At 48.3% G+C, this 16,139-nt stretch overlaps 1 pseudogene; it reads left to right on the top strand.

Moving 5' to 3' along the window:
- Positions 1–4,466: 4,466 nt before the first annotated feature.
- LOC118575560 lies at positions 4,467–13,190 on the top strand (annotated as a pseudogene).
- Positions 13,191–16,139: the final 2,949 nt, after the last annotated feature.

Below are 16,139 nucleotides of genomic sequence, written 5' to 3' on the forward strand. Positions count from 1 at the left end.
TGACTTGACCCCAAGAACAGGCCTTGAAATCCCAAAAATCTGTGAGCTTGCCCCAGAGTCAGGCTACAAAATCCCACCATTCCCAATCCACCCTGGAAAGCTCTGCCCTCCTCCCCCATTCCTATGTAAGCTCTGTGCCCTGTTCACTTTGCTGCTGTTTCTCTCCCTAGAGACAGCCACCCTCCTGGATTCTTCCTTCCAATAATATCCTGAGTGAGGTTTGTGTGCAGTGTGACATTTTTACCAGCATGAAGCCCAGTTCTGACACTTTTTCTGGACCAGAACAAGACACTTTCACTGGCGAAACTTTCCCCTAGTGGAGAATTTGTGACACTTCTCCACAGTGGAGCACAGCTGTAACTTCTCCACAGTGGAGCACAGCTGTAACTTCTCCACAGTGGAGCACAGCTGTAACTTCTCCACAGTGGAGCACAGCTGTAACTTCTCCACAGTGGAGCACAGCTGTAACTTCTCCACAGGGGAGCACAGCTGTAACTTCTCCACAGGGGAGCACAGCTGTAACTTCTCCACAGTGGAGCACAGCTGTAACTTCTCCACAGTGGAGCACAGCTGTAACTTCTCCACAGTGGAGCACAGCTGGAACACTTCTCCATAGTGGAGCACAGCTGTAACTTCTCCACAGTGGAGCACAGCTATAATTTCTGCACAGGGGAGCACAGCTGTAACTTCTCCACAGTGGAGCACAGCTGGAACACTTCTCCACAGTGGAGCACAGCTGTAACTTCTCCACAGGGGGCACAGCTGTAACTTCTCCACAGTGGAGCACAGCTGTAACAATTCACCATAGTGGAGCACAGCTGGAACTTCTCCACAGTGGAGCACAGCTGTAACTTCTCCACAGTGGAGCACCGCTGTAACAATTCACCATAGTGGAGCACAGCTGGAACTTCTCCACAGTGGAGCACAGCTGTAACAATTCACCACAGGGGAGCACAGCTGTAACTTCTCCACAGGGGAGCACAGCTGGAACACTTCACCAGACCTGAGCAGATCTCTAACAACTTCTTCTGAGTGAGTACAGCTGTAACAACTGCTCTGGGGAAACCCTCCCCTGAGGGAGCAGAGCTGTCATCTTGTCCTAGAGAAACCTTTCCCTGGAGTAGGGCTGTGAGCTGCTATGCTTACAGTGACTCTGTGGTATTCCTTGGCTCCTGATTGCCAGGATCCCTTTCCATCTGAGTTGCAATGTTAACAGCCCCTGGGGGGAAGGTGCATGTGCCTTTGTTCTTTGGCACAGATAAGACTGAGAAATAAGAGCCTCTGTACCCTAAATGTACCCACACACCTTAGGGTACAGATGGGGTTCTCCAGGATATAGGGTTGAGACAACTCAGCTGTCTCTGCTCTAGAATCGGTGGGACCTGGGAGAATGGAACCTATAAATGAGGCACAAAAAACACACTCAAAGAACAATTCCATGTTTGGAAGAAACTTAGGTCTCAAGGGTCCTGTTTCTTGGAATTTTCTCATAAGGTCTCAGAATTCTCCCCACTGGACTCCATTCCTAGGCCTTGTAGAGACTCTCAGCCTCCAGGCTTCCTAAGCAATCCCAGCTTCCCTCCTCTGACTGTAAATGCCTTTTCTTCCCTCCATTGACCTTTCCAGGCTGACTGAGCAGGCTGTGGATGCAGTAAGGAAACAGAAACTGAGTCCCTGCAGAGGTGACCAGGAAAGGACAAAACCAAGGGTGAAATGATGGGGGAGCTTCCAGAGTCTGCTCCACCTGAGTGACTGCCAGGGTGAGGTCTCATGGTTGCCACAACTGAGGACAAACCGGGTTACTCTGAAAAGGGTTGCAGGCTGTCTGGTAGTTTGAACACAATGGACCCCATGAGCCCACAGGAAGTGATGCTACAGGAGGTGTGGCTTTCACGGAACACAGGTGGCCTTGGAGGAAGTGTGTCACTTTTGGAGTGGGCTTTGAAGTCTCCTTTGCTCAAGCTATGCTCAGCGTGGCAGACAGTTTACTTTACCTTGCCTGAGGATCAAGATGTACAACTCTCAGCTCCTTCTCCAGCACCACGTCTGCCTGCATGCTGCCATGCTCTGCCATGATGACAATGGAGGAAACCTCTGAAACGGTAAGCCACCCCAGTGAAATGTTTTCCTCTGTAAGAGTTGCTGTGGTCACGGTGTCTTTTCACAGCAATAGAAACCCTGAGACAATCTGAAATATTTGTGTCTCTAGGCCTCAGCTTGATCCATTTACTCCTTGGCTCTGGATCTCCTGCTGTGAGGCTGTCAAGTTTTCAGACATGAAAACCTGTGTATTAGTCATGAAATGTAGCCTTTCCTTGACATTTCAGCTGTCAGAAATTGGATTGCCACAATCCTGTCAACCAGGTGACAGTCATGTCACTGTCCCATCGTCTACCTGTGACTTTGCAGCTTGTCAGAGTCTCATTCCCTCAGCTGATGTGTCAGTTGTTGGTGTCCAGTGCAGGAGGGTTAAATGGCATCTAAAAATCTCTTCAAGGGGTTGGAAAGATGGCCACCAGGTAAGAGCATTTGCTGTCCCTCCAGAGGATGAGAGTTCTGGTCCCAGCACCTTGTCTGTGTGTGAAGGTCTGGCTCAAGTCTACCCTGAACTCTATCTCTAGGCACTACCGCCCTCTTGTGGTCTCCTTAGACACTGCACCCACATGGGGCTGCCTGTCCAGGCCAAGGGATGCAGCTGAAGGCAGGAGAAACCTCCAAACTCTTGGAATTGGTGAAACAAATCCAAGCTCAGAGGCTGGTGGCACAGGTGCCTTGAGGAGAAGGACCAGCTGAGGCACTAACCTGCTTTCTGCACAGCTTCCTGCTGCTGTGGGACAGAGGTGCTGGTGAGCCTCTTCCTTCAGGATAGGCTGTGTCCCCACACTGGGGATGCTGAGGCCTGTGTGGGAAATGCAGACAGGGATGATGTGATATAGAAGTGACTGGAAGAAGTGGACTGACACATGAACTCACACTTACAGCTGACCCAGTCTGTTTCACAAGTTCTTTACCCAAGCAGTAGGTTTATTAGACAAAAATCTTTTGGATGAAGGTTTCCTTGCTCCAACAGGGACCCAGGCCTTGAGGGAACAGGGCACCTTAGGGTCTCACATCCTGCTTCCAGGGCCCTTGTGTCCCCTCCTGCTACACACAAGGTGGACAACTGTCTGGTTCTGTCACAGGAGCCTGGCCTTCTGCCATTGCTGTCTTCCCAGGATGAGGCTGAGTTCACCTTGCAAGAAGATCACCTCCCTCTGTATGCCACAGGATGGGGATAAGAAAGGACAGAGACTTGGGGTGCCCTCCACACCTGCCCTCCCACTTCAGTCTGACTGATGGTGCAGATCTGCTGCTTAATTCTCTAACATCCTGTGGGGCTTTGAGTAAGAATGGCCCCAGAGGCTCCCCTGCTGGGACTTAGTCACTGGGAGTGGTTCTCTGAGAGGATTAGAAGGATTAAGGTGTAGCCTTGTTGTGAGAATTGATTCCCTGGACTTGGTCTCTGGGGTTTCATATGCCCATGCCAGTCCCTGTCTCACTCTATCTGCTGCCCAGAAACCAGGATGTGGCCCTCAGCCACTGTCCCAGCACCATGTCTGCCTGTGTGCCGCCATGCTCCCCACCGTGATGATAATGGACTAAGCCCCTGGACTGGAAGGAAGCCCCCATTTACATGCTCTATTTTATCATAATTGCCTTGGTCATGGTGACTCTGCACAGCTGTAGAGCAGTGACTAAGACACATCCTATCCTTGCTTACTCTGTCATCTAGGTCCCGTCCATGCAGCAGTCACCTCACCTAGAAGAAGGGTGGATCCTAATGCTCAGTAAGACCAGACCCAAGGCCCCATCCCTGTCCTCCCCTGATGTCACCCTCAGAACAGACCAGCCAGACAGGTCATAACTGAATGCTGTCTCCAGCTGTGCAGGCCATTGCTGTCTCTTTGTGCTGGACCTGAAGCTTCATGGACTCTGAGCAAGAAGAAAAATTGTGAATGTGCAAAGAGAGAAAGAATGTTCCTGATTCTTCTCTTGACTATCTATCCTCTATATATGATCTATCTGTCTATCTATCTATCTATCTATCTATGATTTATCTATCATCTTTGTACCCATCTATCTTTCCATTGTCTGCCTATCTATCTGTCTATCTGTCTATCTATCTATCTATCTATCTATCATTTATCTATCTATCTATCCATGTGTTATCTACTTACCTACCTACCTATCTCTCCTCAGTCCCTGCAGAATCAGATTTGCCTGTTCTGAAGGAAGAAAATGTCCCCACCTCTCTCCCCTTCTCCACTTTCCCTGCCTTTATCAGTCTCCTGGGACTATATCAGCAATGTCGCCCTCCAGGCAAGGGAGAGAAAGGTCCTTAAGACTGAGGGACAGGGTGGAGATGGGACTCACTGGGTCCCCTCCTCTGCAGTCAGCTGTCCTAGCAGGAGGTCCTACCAGAGTCCATGTCAGAGAAGCAGCAGGGGACACTTGAACTTCAGGAGACTGGCCCACCAGAAGGTAAGGCACTGACTGGTGAATCTGAGATGGGCAAGGCCCCCAGGGCTGCAGCTCCACAGTGTCTCTTGCTCCTGCTGTGCCTTTAGGTGTTTGCTGCCGCCATTTTTCTCTGGTATCCTGCATGGTGTGAGGTGATGAGGGGGGATGCCCACTGCCTTTGATGCAGTGTGATTATCTCATGGAAATATCCTATTGCACTAGGCAATTCTACCTGTAGATCATTTATGAAGATGATTTCCTCTTAGGCTGTACTGTTTAATTGCAGAAATGATTTTATACAATAACAGTGTTAGTTTAAATAGAATTTTGATGATTAAGGCTTTTTTTAACAAATGGAGTAAAGGATTGTAATAGAGGTTAGTTTAATGGGAAAATTAATATAAATAAAGGTAGGGTACAGTATTGCCCCCACCCCTGAGAAAGCAGGGTTTGCAGAGGATGGAAAATAGGACCAAGGAAGTGTCACACGGCCAGGACTTAGGTGTTTCTCTTGAGGAGCCATATAGTCTATGGTTTAGGTTAATGACTACAAAAAACCATCAAGTCCCAGGAGTTAACTCAAGCTCTTTTTCAAATTGGGAAATATGTTCACAGGTTTCAGTGTGCATCATCGTTAAAACAAAGCTTTAAACAACTGACTTAATGTAATAATAATAAGAAAAGAATTGGATAGTTATTTAAGATAATTGGACAGAATTGGAAGCTCCTGATCTATGAGAAGTCTAAAAGATAAATGTTTGACTGTATGAGGGGTCTTGGGGATAATTTGTTTTTCACCTGTAATTTGTAAAATGTTTAATCATGTAAGGGAAATGGGAAACGTGATGTTTTTATTTGTATACATTGTAATCATTAACTTAAAAAATGGAATGTAACATTTTAATTTTTATGTGGCTTTAAAGCTTGGGTATATAAGCTGTGAGGAAAGGATAAAGAAGTTAGAAGGAAGTCATCGGGAAATAGAAGAAGGGGAACATCAGGGTAGAACAGAATGAAAAGGAACACAGCAGAGCAAGGACAGAAAGTAATAACATGAAGAAGCAGCTTTGATCCCTCAGAAAAAGAAGTCTGTGATTTTCCTCACCTACTCTGCTTCCTGTTCCCAGTCTCTCTGACCAGCAGAAGGCTGCACCCCCAGCAAGAGCCTCCCCCAGGAGGGTGAGCCCCTGATGCTCCAGAGGGGGAGGGCTCAGCAGGTCCTCCCCCAGTTCCCAGTCCCAGTGACCCTGCATCCTGAGCTCCTGAAGTCTGGCCTTTGTTTACTTGACACAAACCCAGACTTGGTGTGGGAAGAGGAGCCTGAACTGAGGAAATCCCTCCCCCCAGGTTGCCTTTAGTGAAGCCTCTAGGGCTCTTTCTTTTAATGACTGGTATGGGAGTGCCTGGCCCACTGTGGGCGGGGCCACAGCTAGGCAGTGCTCTTGGTGTGTCTCAGAAAGTAGACTGAGCAAGTCAGGAGGAGCAAGCCAGGAAGCAGTGTTCCTCATGGTATCTGCTTCAGTTCCCACCTCCAAGATCCTGCCTCCAGGTCCTGCCCTGAATCCCTTTGATGATGGCCTGTGATGTGGAAGTGTAAGATGAAATACACCCTTTCTCTGCCAGGTTCACTTTGATGAGTATAGCAATAAATAAGACTGAGGGACACATGGGCCTCATTCTGCTTCCTGCAGGCAGCACCCTCTCCTCAGTCCACCCCATCCCTCCCTTGTACTGAACCAGCACCCATGAGCTCACAACCACCTGTACAGCTGCAGGGAATCTGATGCCCTCTTCCGACCTCCTAGGGTGGCAGGCACCGTGTGTTGTACATAACCACATGTAGGCAAAACACATACATCAAATAAAATAAACATTAAAAAAAAAAAAAAAAGCTAGGGTTGAGGATTTAGCTCAGTGGTAGAGCACTTGCCTAGGGATCACAAGACCCAGGGTTTGATCCTCAGCTCTCTCACACACACACACACAAAAAGCTAAAAAGTGTTATTTTGTTGTTGTATCACACTGAGTGTCCATCCTGAAGACATTAAACATAACAGCTCTTCTGTGTGACTGTGAAGTTGGATGTTTCTCCCCAGTTACTTCAAACAAAATGGTGATTAAAGCCAAAGAAGACAGGGAAACCCAGTGATCTTCCAACAAAATGTCCCCAAGAATGGGACACAGAAAAGCATAATGTGATTGATAAAAGATCCATTCTTCTCTCACTGTTGCTTTATTTTGTAAAATACTTATTTTTCAGATTAAACTGCTTTTCTATTAATACACAATAGATAACTATTTAAAAATTAAGTTGGATGGGCTGGAGAGTTGGCTCAGTGGTTCAGAGCAAGGTTGAAGGGAAAATTCTCATCACTACTGATATCTGAAAAGGAAAGAGGGTGGGCTGGGAGAACCAGTTGTGACCAGAGGTCTGGAGTCCCAGACAAGCCTAGGGTTCCAGGGACAGGCTTTCTGCAGCAGGCTGAATGCACCTTCTGCCCCCGACTGCCCCCAGCATCCTGCCCCATCTCCTCTACTTAGGCTCTCTTCAGGTAAAGTGTCAGGGCCTCGGGTGCTGCAGACAGGACTGGATGGCCTCCCCTGGATCCCTTGGATTTTTTCGCATTCTCCCTGAATCCCTTGGATTTTCTTGTGTGACCCCTGGATCCCTTGGACTTTCTTGTGTGATCCCTAGTATCACTAATTACAGCCCGTCCATCCTTCAGCCCCCTTGAGTATGGTGGACCTGTCCATGTGCCACCATTATCCCAAAGAGGTACAGATGATCTCTTACCCCTCACTGAATCCCCATTCTGCAACATCTATCCTGGAACCACCCCAGCCCCACACGTGCGCGCACGCACACACACACACACACACACACACACACCATCTTGTTTTGTTTTTCAGATAGGATCTCACTATGACCCCATGGCTGCCTAATCATGCTAGATTTCAACTCACAGAGATCTACCTGCTTCTACTTCCTGAGTGCTGGAATCAAAGGCGTGCTCCACCATGCCCAGCTGCATTCCCTTAATTTGTACTCCAGCAATGCACAAGTTGTGGAGCAGGCCAGTGGGCAGGTCTCCCTGGGTATGTGTCCCCTCCCTCTGCCAACAGGCCTTCCCCAGTGCCGGGAGGAAGAGGCATATGAGGGGGGTGCTAGTTCTCCATCACCAACCCCAGATGGGGCATTTTCTCCCCACATTCTCTGCTGTCAAGGCAGCATTTCTGACTGAGCAAGAGGAGAGATAAAATGTGTACACACATACACAAGAGCAGCTGGACTTGTGTGGAGGACAGAGGGAGGGAAGGATGAAGGAAGGCAACTGTGGACAGGAGCTTCACCTGCACAAGCCACTGATCTGTCTGTGGTGTCCTGGCCTGCAGAATGGGGACAATAGGTGAGTGACACAGGCCGTGATCCCAGCTCTCAGGAGGTAGACAGAGAGGGACCAGGAGTTCTCAGCCTGTCCACTTGGCAAGTTCAAGGTCAGCCTGCGCAAGACTGTGATGGTTAATGTTTCCAGAATCACCCAGCAGACAAGCCTCAGTGGCACTTCTCAGATAATATCCAGACTAGCAAGCCATGGTGACACACACCTTTAATCCCAGAACTCAGTAGGCAGAGGCAGAGGCAGATGGATCTCTGGGAATTTGAGGCCATTTCAAGCTACATAGTGCGTTCCAAGACAACCAGGGCTATGTTAAGAGACCCTGTCTCAAAGCAAACAAATTAAACAAAAACAAAATTATCTAGACAAAGGTTAGCCTCTGAGAATATCTGTGAGGGGTTATCTTTATGCTAATTGATATGGACTTACATCTAAACTGTGTATGGAACCATTCCCTAGCAGGGGATCCTGGGCCATATAAAGTGGAGACAGTGAGTTGAGGACAATTACCCATCACTCTCTGCTTCCTGACGGCACCTGTGATGTGACCAGCTGCTTCAGGGTCCTGTCATTTGACTCCCAGGCCTGTGACGGCATGTACCCTTGGACTGTGAGCCAGAATAAGTCAGTTCCCCAACATGGTACTTTTGTCAAGAAAAAAAAAACTAAGATGTTTTGTCTAAAAGAGAGGAGGCAAGGTGGCCTTTACCACAGTGAAGCTCTCAGGGGCTTTGGGGACCACCATGTCACTAGTCGTGGGTCACCTAAGCAGAGCCTTATGAGCCATGTGGTCATTCCTCCAGTAGTGGAAGAGGATGTGTGTGAAATTCGGAGTTAGAGTCAGGAAGGTCAGATCTAGGACAAGACCAGGCTATGGCTTCTTCATGTCACGTTGAGATGGTCACTGTATCTCCAAGGGTCATACCATCTTCCCTAGACTCCTGGTCCTGGGCTAGACCAATGGAGTAGCACAAGAAATAGAGAGAAAAGGAAATCCACACTGTTTAGTTAAATGAGCAAACAGTGGGTCCCTGGGCAGTGTCCCACCTCCTTGTCCTCTATCTGAGGAATTTAACATTTCTGTAGTTTTGTGTCATGAATGGTTCAGACTCCATGGGATTTCCCCAATAAGGTCATTTTAAAGAGATAACTGGCTCCATGTCTCCATGGCAACCACTTCCATCAATCCTAGTCTCTAGAGGCCATGGGACCTGGGAGAGGAGCCTGACAATGAAGAGGACTGAAGCCTCCAGCCACGGCCAACTTCATTCAGACAGTTTGTACTCTGAGTGTTAAGACATGTCAGGTGAGGAAAGCATTCTGAGAACAACTCCATGTTGTGAAGAACCTGGGGAATGTTTCATGGAGTTTCCTCACAGCACTCAAAATCTCCTCCTATGACTCCATTCTCAGACCGTGTTCAGACACTAGTCCTCTACTGACCCAGCTCTTTAGCCCAGAAGCTGAGTGCACACCAGCTCCTCCACCCAGGATTCCACTGCCTTTGCCCTCCAGCCTACCTCACCTGCCCTGGGCTTCCTGAAGTCCTATTACACTCCACTAGGAATGGAGACAGAAGGAGGCACCTCCAGCTGTTCCAGAGGCTTCTACATGGAGAGCACAGCAGAGCAAGTGTCCCAGAAAAAGAGGGGAAATAGAGGCAGAGACTGGAAGAAGTCAAGAGAGAGCGGTGGAGAAGGAAATCAGGGCTGAGCATGGCTCACACAGTAGTATAGAGAACAGCCTATAATCCTCCCACTCCAGAGGGGATGCAGGAGGATCCTTGGCTACATATTGATTTCCAGATACATGAAACCCAGTGTCAAAAAGAAAATCATCAGGATTTAAACAACAACAAGTTAGGAGGAAACATGGTGGGGGAGGGGGCTTGCCCACTTTTTCTCCAGTTCCAACTTCCCTGATGCTGAGAAACAGTCACCGCCAGAGGTGGTGACACACACTTCAATCTGAGCACTCTGGAGACAGAGGCAGGAAGGTCTTTGTGAGTTGTGTCCTGCCTGTTCTATATAATGGATTTGGATTTGAATCAGGTGTTGGTTGGTAGCCAAGGCTAGCATACAACTTAAGATCCTTCTGCCTCCACCTCTGGGATTACGGTCCAGTGCCCATCCCCCACCTGTCTATCACTCCACTGCCCACCCCTGCACCTGCCACCCTAGAGAACTTTAAATGATATCTGATTGTGTCATTCTCCACCTAAATGGTGTTCCACTGACTGGAGTTCAGGTCCCACGTCTTTAACCTGGTCTCCAAGGCCCTGTGAGGGGGGCCCCACCTCTCCCGCTCTCTTGTTTACTGTTTACCTGTCACTTCACTCCATGGACTCCATTTCCAGTCCTGCCCTGCTTCCACCTGCAGACAGCCTGGGGTTTGCTGGGCCCTGACCTGAAGGCTCCTGCCTCTGGGTCCCCCTAGTTAGCTCCACTCCATACTCAGACCTCAGCTTCTCACGGAAGGTTTGAAACCTTCCTTTTAGACTCAAATCTCCTGTTGAGCACCTCACTCCCAAGTGTACGTTCCTGTGGAGCGCTGTCGTGGTCACACCTCTGCAAGTGTAGGTGATTATTTGGGTGGTGTCTGCCCCTGTAGGACATAAGATCCAGAGGGTCAGGGCCCTGGGTGCAGGCACTCAGCTCTGCCCTCCCCTGAGTCTAGCAATGGACACTCCACAGACACTGTGTGCATAAGTGTGTACATGCCAGGGTCTGGGGCAGGAGGGTCTAGATGTTCCAGGTTTCAGATGGGATGGACAGGGCAAAGGTCACCATTCTCCCTCCATGACTCTCACAGACAGAGCGGTTTTCCAGGAGCACTGAGTGTACATTTCCCTTCTCTCTGTGTTTTGAGGGGACAGTTTATGTTATGGCACATTCTCAACAGTTTCAGATGATCGTCAAGGAACATTTTCCTCCATTCTGTTTGTGATGCTAGATCAAGAATGCCCGGGGAAAGCAGCCATGGTGGTGTGCGCCTGTATGAAACTATTAAGGCCACTCCACGTAGTTAGAAGGGAGGTTTATTTTGTGGGGTAACTTACAAATGAAGGGATAGGTTGGTTGTAGGGTCTGGCAAAGGTATGGCGCAGTCTTGCGGTGTTCTCTGGAGAACTCTGCTCAATCTTCCTCCAGTGTCCAGGTCCAGGAACCAAAGAGATCCCTGGCATCTCGATCCTTTGTCCTCAACATCCTCTCTCAGCCTGCCTTGTAGGTGTGACCATTACTGAAGCCTCAATGGGGGTTGGAACTTCCAGGCCAAGGCTGGAATGGCTACCCACTACATCTCCCTCTTTTGTCTAAATAAGAAGGTTCTAACCAAATACAAGACTATATACAAAGAAATGGTTATTAATTATTGTCCATGAGTAATGAGGGATAATTACCTAGATAAGATGGAACTACAATCAATGCAAACAATATCAAGCAAAAAACACATACTAAAATCCAGAGAAGTCTAGAGCGTGGGTAGGTGGTATGTTACAAAGATCATTCCAAAAGGTGTCCTATCCTAAAAAACCTGAATATAATACTTAATATAATCTATCTAATATATAATATATATATATGTATATATATATATATACATATATATACTAGGTTATAACTATAACTGCTAGTCTTCAACCTCATCAAAGACCTGAGAAGGAATATAATAATACCTGAGAAATGGGAGAAGGACGCAAGCAACTTTCGGGAGTCTTGCAAGAATAGACAGAGACAGCTGGCAGCCTGGACAGTCACCTAATGTTTCTCAGCATTATTGGTGCATTCAAATTGGCTACAGGCCTAGAGTATCTGACAGACCATTTTCAGAAGCAGGAATTCTGAAAGACCATCTTACCCTGTCTTGGCAGAGTACAGTGGTCACTTTCCTTGTGTCCCGCTTGTCCAGAAAGGACAGCATTTGTACTGTCAGCAGTTGAGGCAAGGGCAGTTCTTTGCCCAGTAGGCCATTTTGTGCCAAGAAGACAGACTTCCAAATGGAAATGTCTTAGAAGCCCAGCATTCTCTCGGGATCAAATTGGTGCTGTCAGGAGCAATTGTGTCTCAATTAACAGATTTCTAAGTTATTTAAATGCATATTATCTAGGTCCATGAAGTGTTTGAAGATTACCTGTCCATCCCATCTATGTATCTATAAATCTGGATAACCTAACTACCATAATTATAGAGATGACAAGCATAGGTGACAATAAATCGATAAGTCTTATCTACCTAAACAACCTAAGGTCTAAGGCTTCATGTAAACAAGACAGTCTGTAAACAAATGTACAGTAAAAGGACAATGACTTTAAATTATGACAATACACAAATTATCTTTAACAGAGGTAGGAATGTATAGTGCAATATGCAATATGACGATAATCTTAAATATATATCAGTATACAGAATATCTTAAACAGAAGTAAGACATACATACAATATGACAGATATAAATTTACATTTGTGTCAATATATAAATATTTCCAATAAGAGTAAAAATACGTGTACATGATAACAAATATAGTTCTGTATTTGTATCAATATATAAATTATCTTAAACAGGAATATAAAAATAGTTTATATTTATATCAACATATAAAATTCATTACAGTGCAAATTATCTAAGGCTGCTATTTTACTAAATTTGTTTACTATTGTATACAATAATCTACCATAAATCTTATACCTATCCTTTCCACCGCAGGTGGAGGTCACGACCCCTCCACGTCCCCACTTCCGGGCTGGAGTCGCCTCGGGTCCCGGGTCCCGGTCCGAGGTTCAGGAGGAGAGTCGGGGACCTGGACTCGGTTTCCCTTTCGGTTTGGAGGAGTCCGCGGGTGGGCGGGGCTGACGGGGTGGGCGGGGCTGACGGGGTGGGCGGGGCTGACCGCGGGGTCCCCAGCAGGCTCTCACACCATCCAGGTGATGTACGGCTGTGACGTGGGGTCGGACGGGCGCCTCCTCCGCGGGTACCGACAAGACGCCTACGACGGCCGCGAATACATCGCCCTGAACGCCGACCTGACGACGTGGACGGCGGCGGACACGGCGGCGCAGATCACCCGGCGCAAGTAGCAGCAGGCTGGTGCTGCAGAGATACAGAGGGCCTTCCTGGAGGGCACGTGCGTGGAGTGGCTGCGCAGACACCTGGAGATCGGGAAGGACACGCTGCAGCGCACAGGTGCAGGGCCGCGGGCAGCTCCTCCCTCTGCCTCGGGCTGGGCTCAGTCCTGAGGAAGAAGAAAGCCCTCAGCTGGGGTCATGCCCCTGTCTCAGGACAGACGGTGTCCCTGGGTCTCCTGCATCCGCTGTCAGCCATGGCCGCTCCCAGGCCGGGGTCTCTGCCCACACCAGGGTCTGTGGAAACTGAGTCCTGTCGTCTGAGTGTGTCAGCCTTACACAGCAGGACAGGGAGTCTCCTTTACCTGATGGGAGACATGGACGCCCTGGGCTGGTTCACCCAGTTTCTAGAGCTTTTCAAAGATACATTCTGCCAGGTTCCTGTGGGTGAGGTCATCCCTTCTGCACCCCAATTCCGTCTATTCACAGAATGGTCACGTGAGCACTGATGGAGTACCCTGGACAAATACTAAATGTGTGTGTGTGTGTGTGTGTGTGTGTGTGTTTTCTTTTCTTTCTTTCGTTCTTTCGTTTAGGTTTTTGTTTGTTTGTTTTTTGTTTGTTTGTTTGTTTGTTTTTTGTTTTGTTTTTCTAGACAGGGTTTCTCTAGCTTTGTGCCTTTCCTGGAACTCACTCTGTAGACCAGGCTGGCCTCAAACTCACAATGATCCACCCTGCTCTGCCTCCTGAGAGCTGGGATTAAAGGCGCGGGCCGCCTGGCTCTTTTCTTTCTTTCTTGTTTTTTGTTTTGTTATTTTGAAGTTTTCCTTTTGCTTTTAGTCAGGTTTATTTCCCCTCACTGGGGTGATATTGCTTCTCTCTCTCCCCTCGTGTTATTTGTATCAGTCTCCACAGGAGCCAGGGGGAACTGCTAAGTGGATACTTAGATACATCAGGGTTTCCTTTGAACCAGAAAGGTTCCTGTGAGCTTAGACTATTTCCTGTCATATTAACATCCAGAGCCCTCCTGCTCTCCCTCTGCCCCAACAAGTCACAGTGTTCCCCAGTGGATTAGGAATTGAACTTCCTCAGAGACAGGGTCTTCTGTAGCTCCAGGACTGTAAAGGTGATACTCTGGGATCTGATTTTGGGAGGGGCCAAGTGGACATGATTGGGGTTCAGGGACTCCCAGAATCCCCTCTGAGTGAGTGGTGGGTTGTTGGAATGTTGTCTTCACAGTGATTGTTCATGATTCTTGTTTGTAGCGAGAAGACAGCCGCCCGGCCTGACAGAGTGACAGAGATGTGCTCAGGTGTCTCCTGTGTCATCCTGAGCCCCTCAGTTCACTCTCAGCCACAAGTGTGATGTTCCCTGTGACCCTAGGGGCTCAATGTGAAGACCTGGGAGCCCAGCCGCCCCTGCACACCAGGACCCTGTCCCTGCACTGTTATATTCCCTTCCACAGCCAACCTTCCTGGTCCAGCAGACAGGAGGGGACATCTGCATTCTGTCACCTCCATGCTGCCCTGAGCTGCAGCCCCTGACTCCCCACTGAAAATAAGAATCTGAATGTCAACTTGATTGTTCACGTCCTTGATCTGACAGATTGATTGGCGGGTAAATTAAATGATTGAAATACTTAGAGTTTGTGGTGTAAATAAATGGCATCATGGAGAAACTTCTAGAATCTGTGTTCTTTGTGCTGTGTGTATCTGTGGACAAGATGAGACTGTGGGAGCTGAGTGTGAACAGGGCTGTGCCCAGGTGGAGCTCAGTCCATTGCTGGCTGTGACATGGTCACTCCTCAGCTCTGTCACCTCCTGGTCTGTTCTCTTGATGACTTGAACCACATGCTGAGAGTCTGTGATCACAGGGACACTGGGATGACAGAGCCTTGTCCTGTCTCCAGGACTGTGAACAGCCAGGACTGCTGTGACTAGACCTGTTCTTGTTCCTGTGAGTGGTGCCTCTCTCATCCCCCTTTGGGGTCCCTGAGTGACAGCATTAAGAGTTGTTTGTCCATCCTTGTCCCCCCAAGGCCCAACTAAGCCACTGTACTCAGGTGACTGTGGGCTGAGAATATGAACTTCAGTCTCCTGAGCTCCTGCCTCCTTCCAGGCCCCTCCCTGGAGGATCTCTCCTTCTTTCCATCTTTCAGACTCTAACCAGGGTTGTAAGATGGGCAGAGAGGAGGGATCCACAGGGTCTCATCTCAGATCTGTCCTGTTGGATCTGTGTCTACTCAAGGTCCCCTCTCCCTCCCTGGCTCTGGGAATCCTCCTGCTGCCTCCAGCGGTGACTCAGGGATTTACAGGCTGAGTTTGCTGGAGATTTTAGTTTATTTAAAAGAAGTGGTCCAGGGGTTGGGGATTTAGCTCAGTGGTAGAGGGCTTGCCTAGCAAGCGCAAGGCCCTGGGTTCGGTCCTCAGCCTGGAAAAAAAAAGTGGTCCAGGACTGCAGAAATGGCTCAGGGGTTGACAGCACTTGCTGCTCTTGCAGAGGACCCGGGTTCAAACCCCAGCACCCACACCGTGATTCACACCATCCATACACACTTCCAGTACTCCTGTGCTCACCAGATAGGCACATGGTACAAAAACATACAGGCAAGAGACACTCATAGACATAAAATTAATGAATCTTTAAAAAATAGATTGTGGGAACACAGAGATGAAATTCTTCATCCCTGCTCTGGTTTTCATCCGGACCCTGCAGTTTTCTCTTCTAGCTTTGTGACCTCGATTCAGGAGCTCCAGGAGTTTAGCTGAGATGTTTAAGCCAAGAAGGTGACAATCTCTGTCACAATGCTGCCATCTTTGTCTTGTGAGGGATGATGACTTCAGTGCCTGGGATCCAGCAGACATTCAGACCCAAGAAATGTTTGATGAATGAATAAAAATATAATTAGGATCATGGATCAAAGACAGAAAGGCAGGTGGAGAGGGAGGAGGAATTTGCTGAGGAAAGCTCAGGTGACCCTGACCTCAGTGTGAGGGGACCTGGTGCTGCACTCCACACACCAGCATTTGGCCTGAGGTTGTGTTAATCAAGGGAGCTTCTGTAGAAGAGGGAGGTGAGTGTGTGAATTTCTCTAGACTGAAACATCCCTGCTGGAGCCAGGAGAGCTGATGAGGCTCAGGAAACACAAGAAGCTACAGGTTCAGGAGCTGACACAATGTAG

This window comes from Onychomys torridus, unplaced genomic scaffold, assembly GCF_903995425.1.
Source record: "Onychomys torridus unplaced genomic scaffold, mOncTor1.1, whole genome shotgun sequence".
NCBI classification, from domain to species: Eukaryota; Metazoa; Chordata; class Mammalia; order Rodentia; family Cricetidae; genus Onychomys; species Onychomys torridus.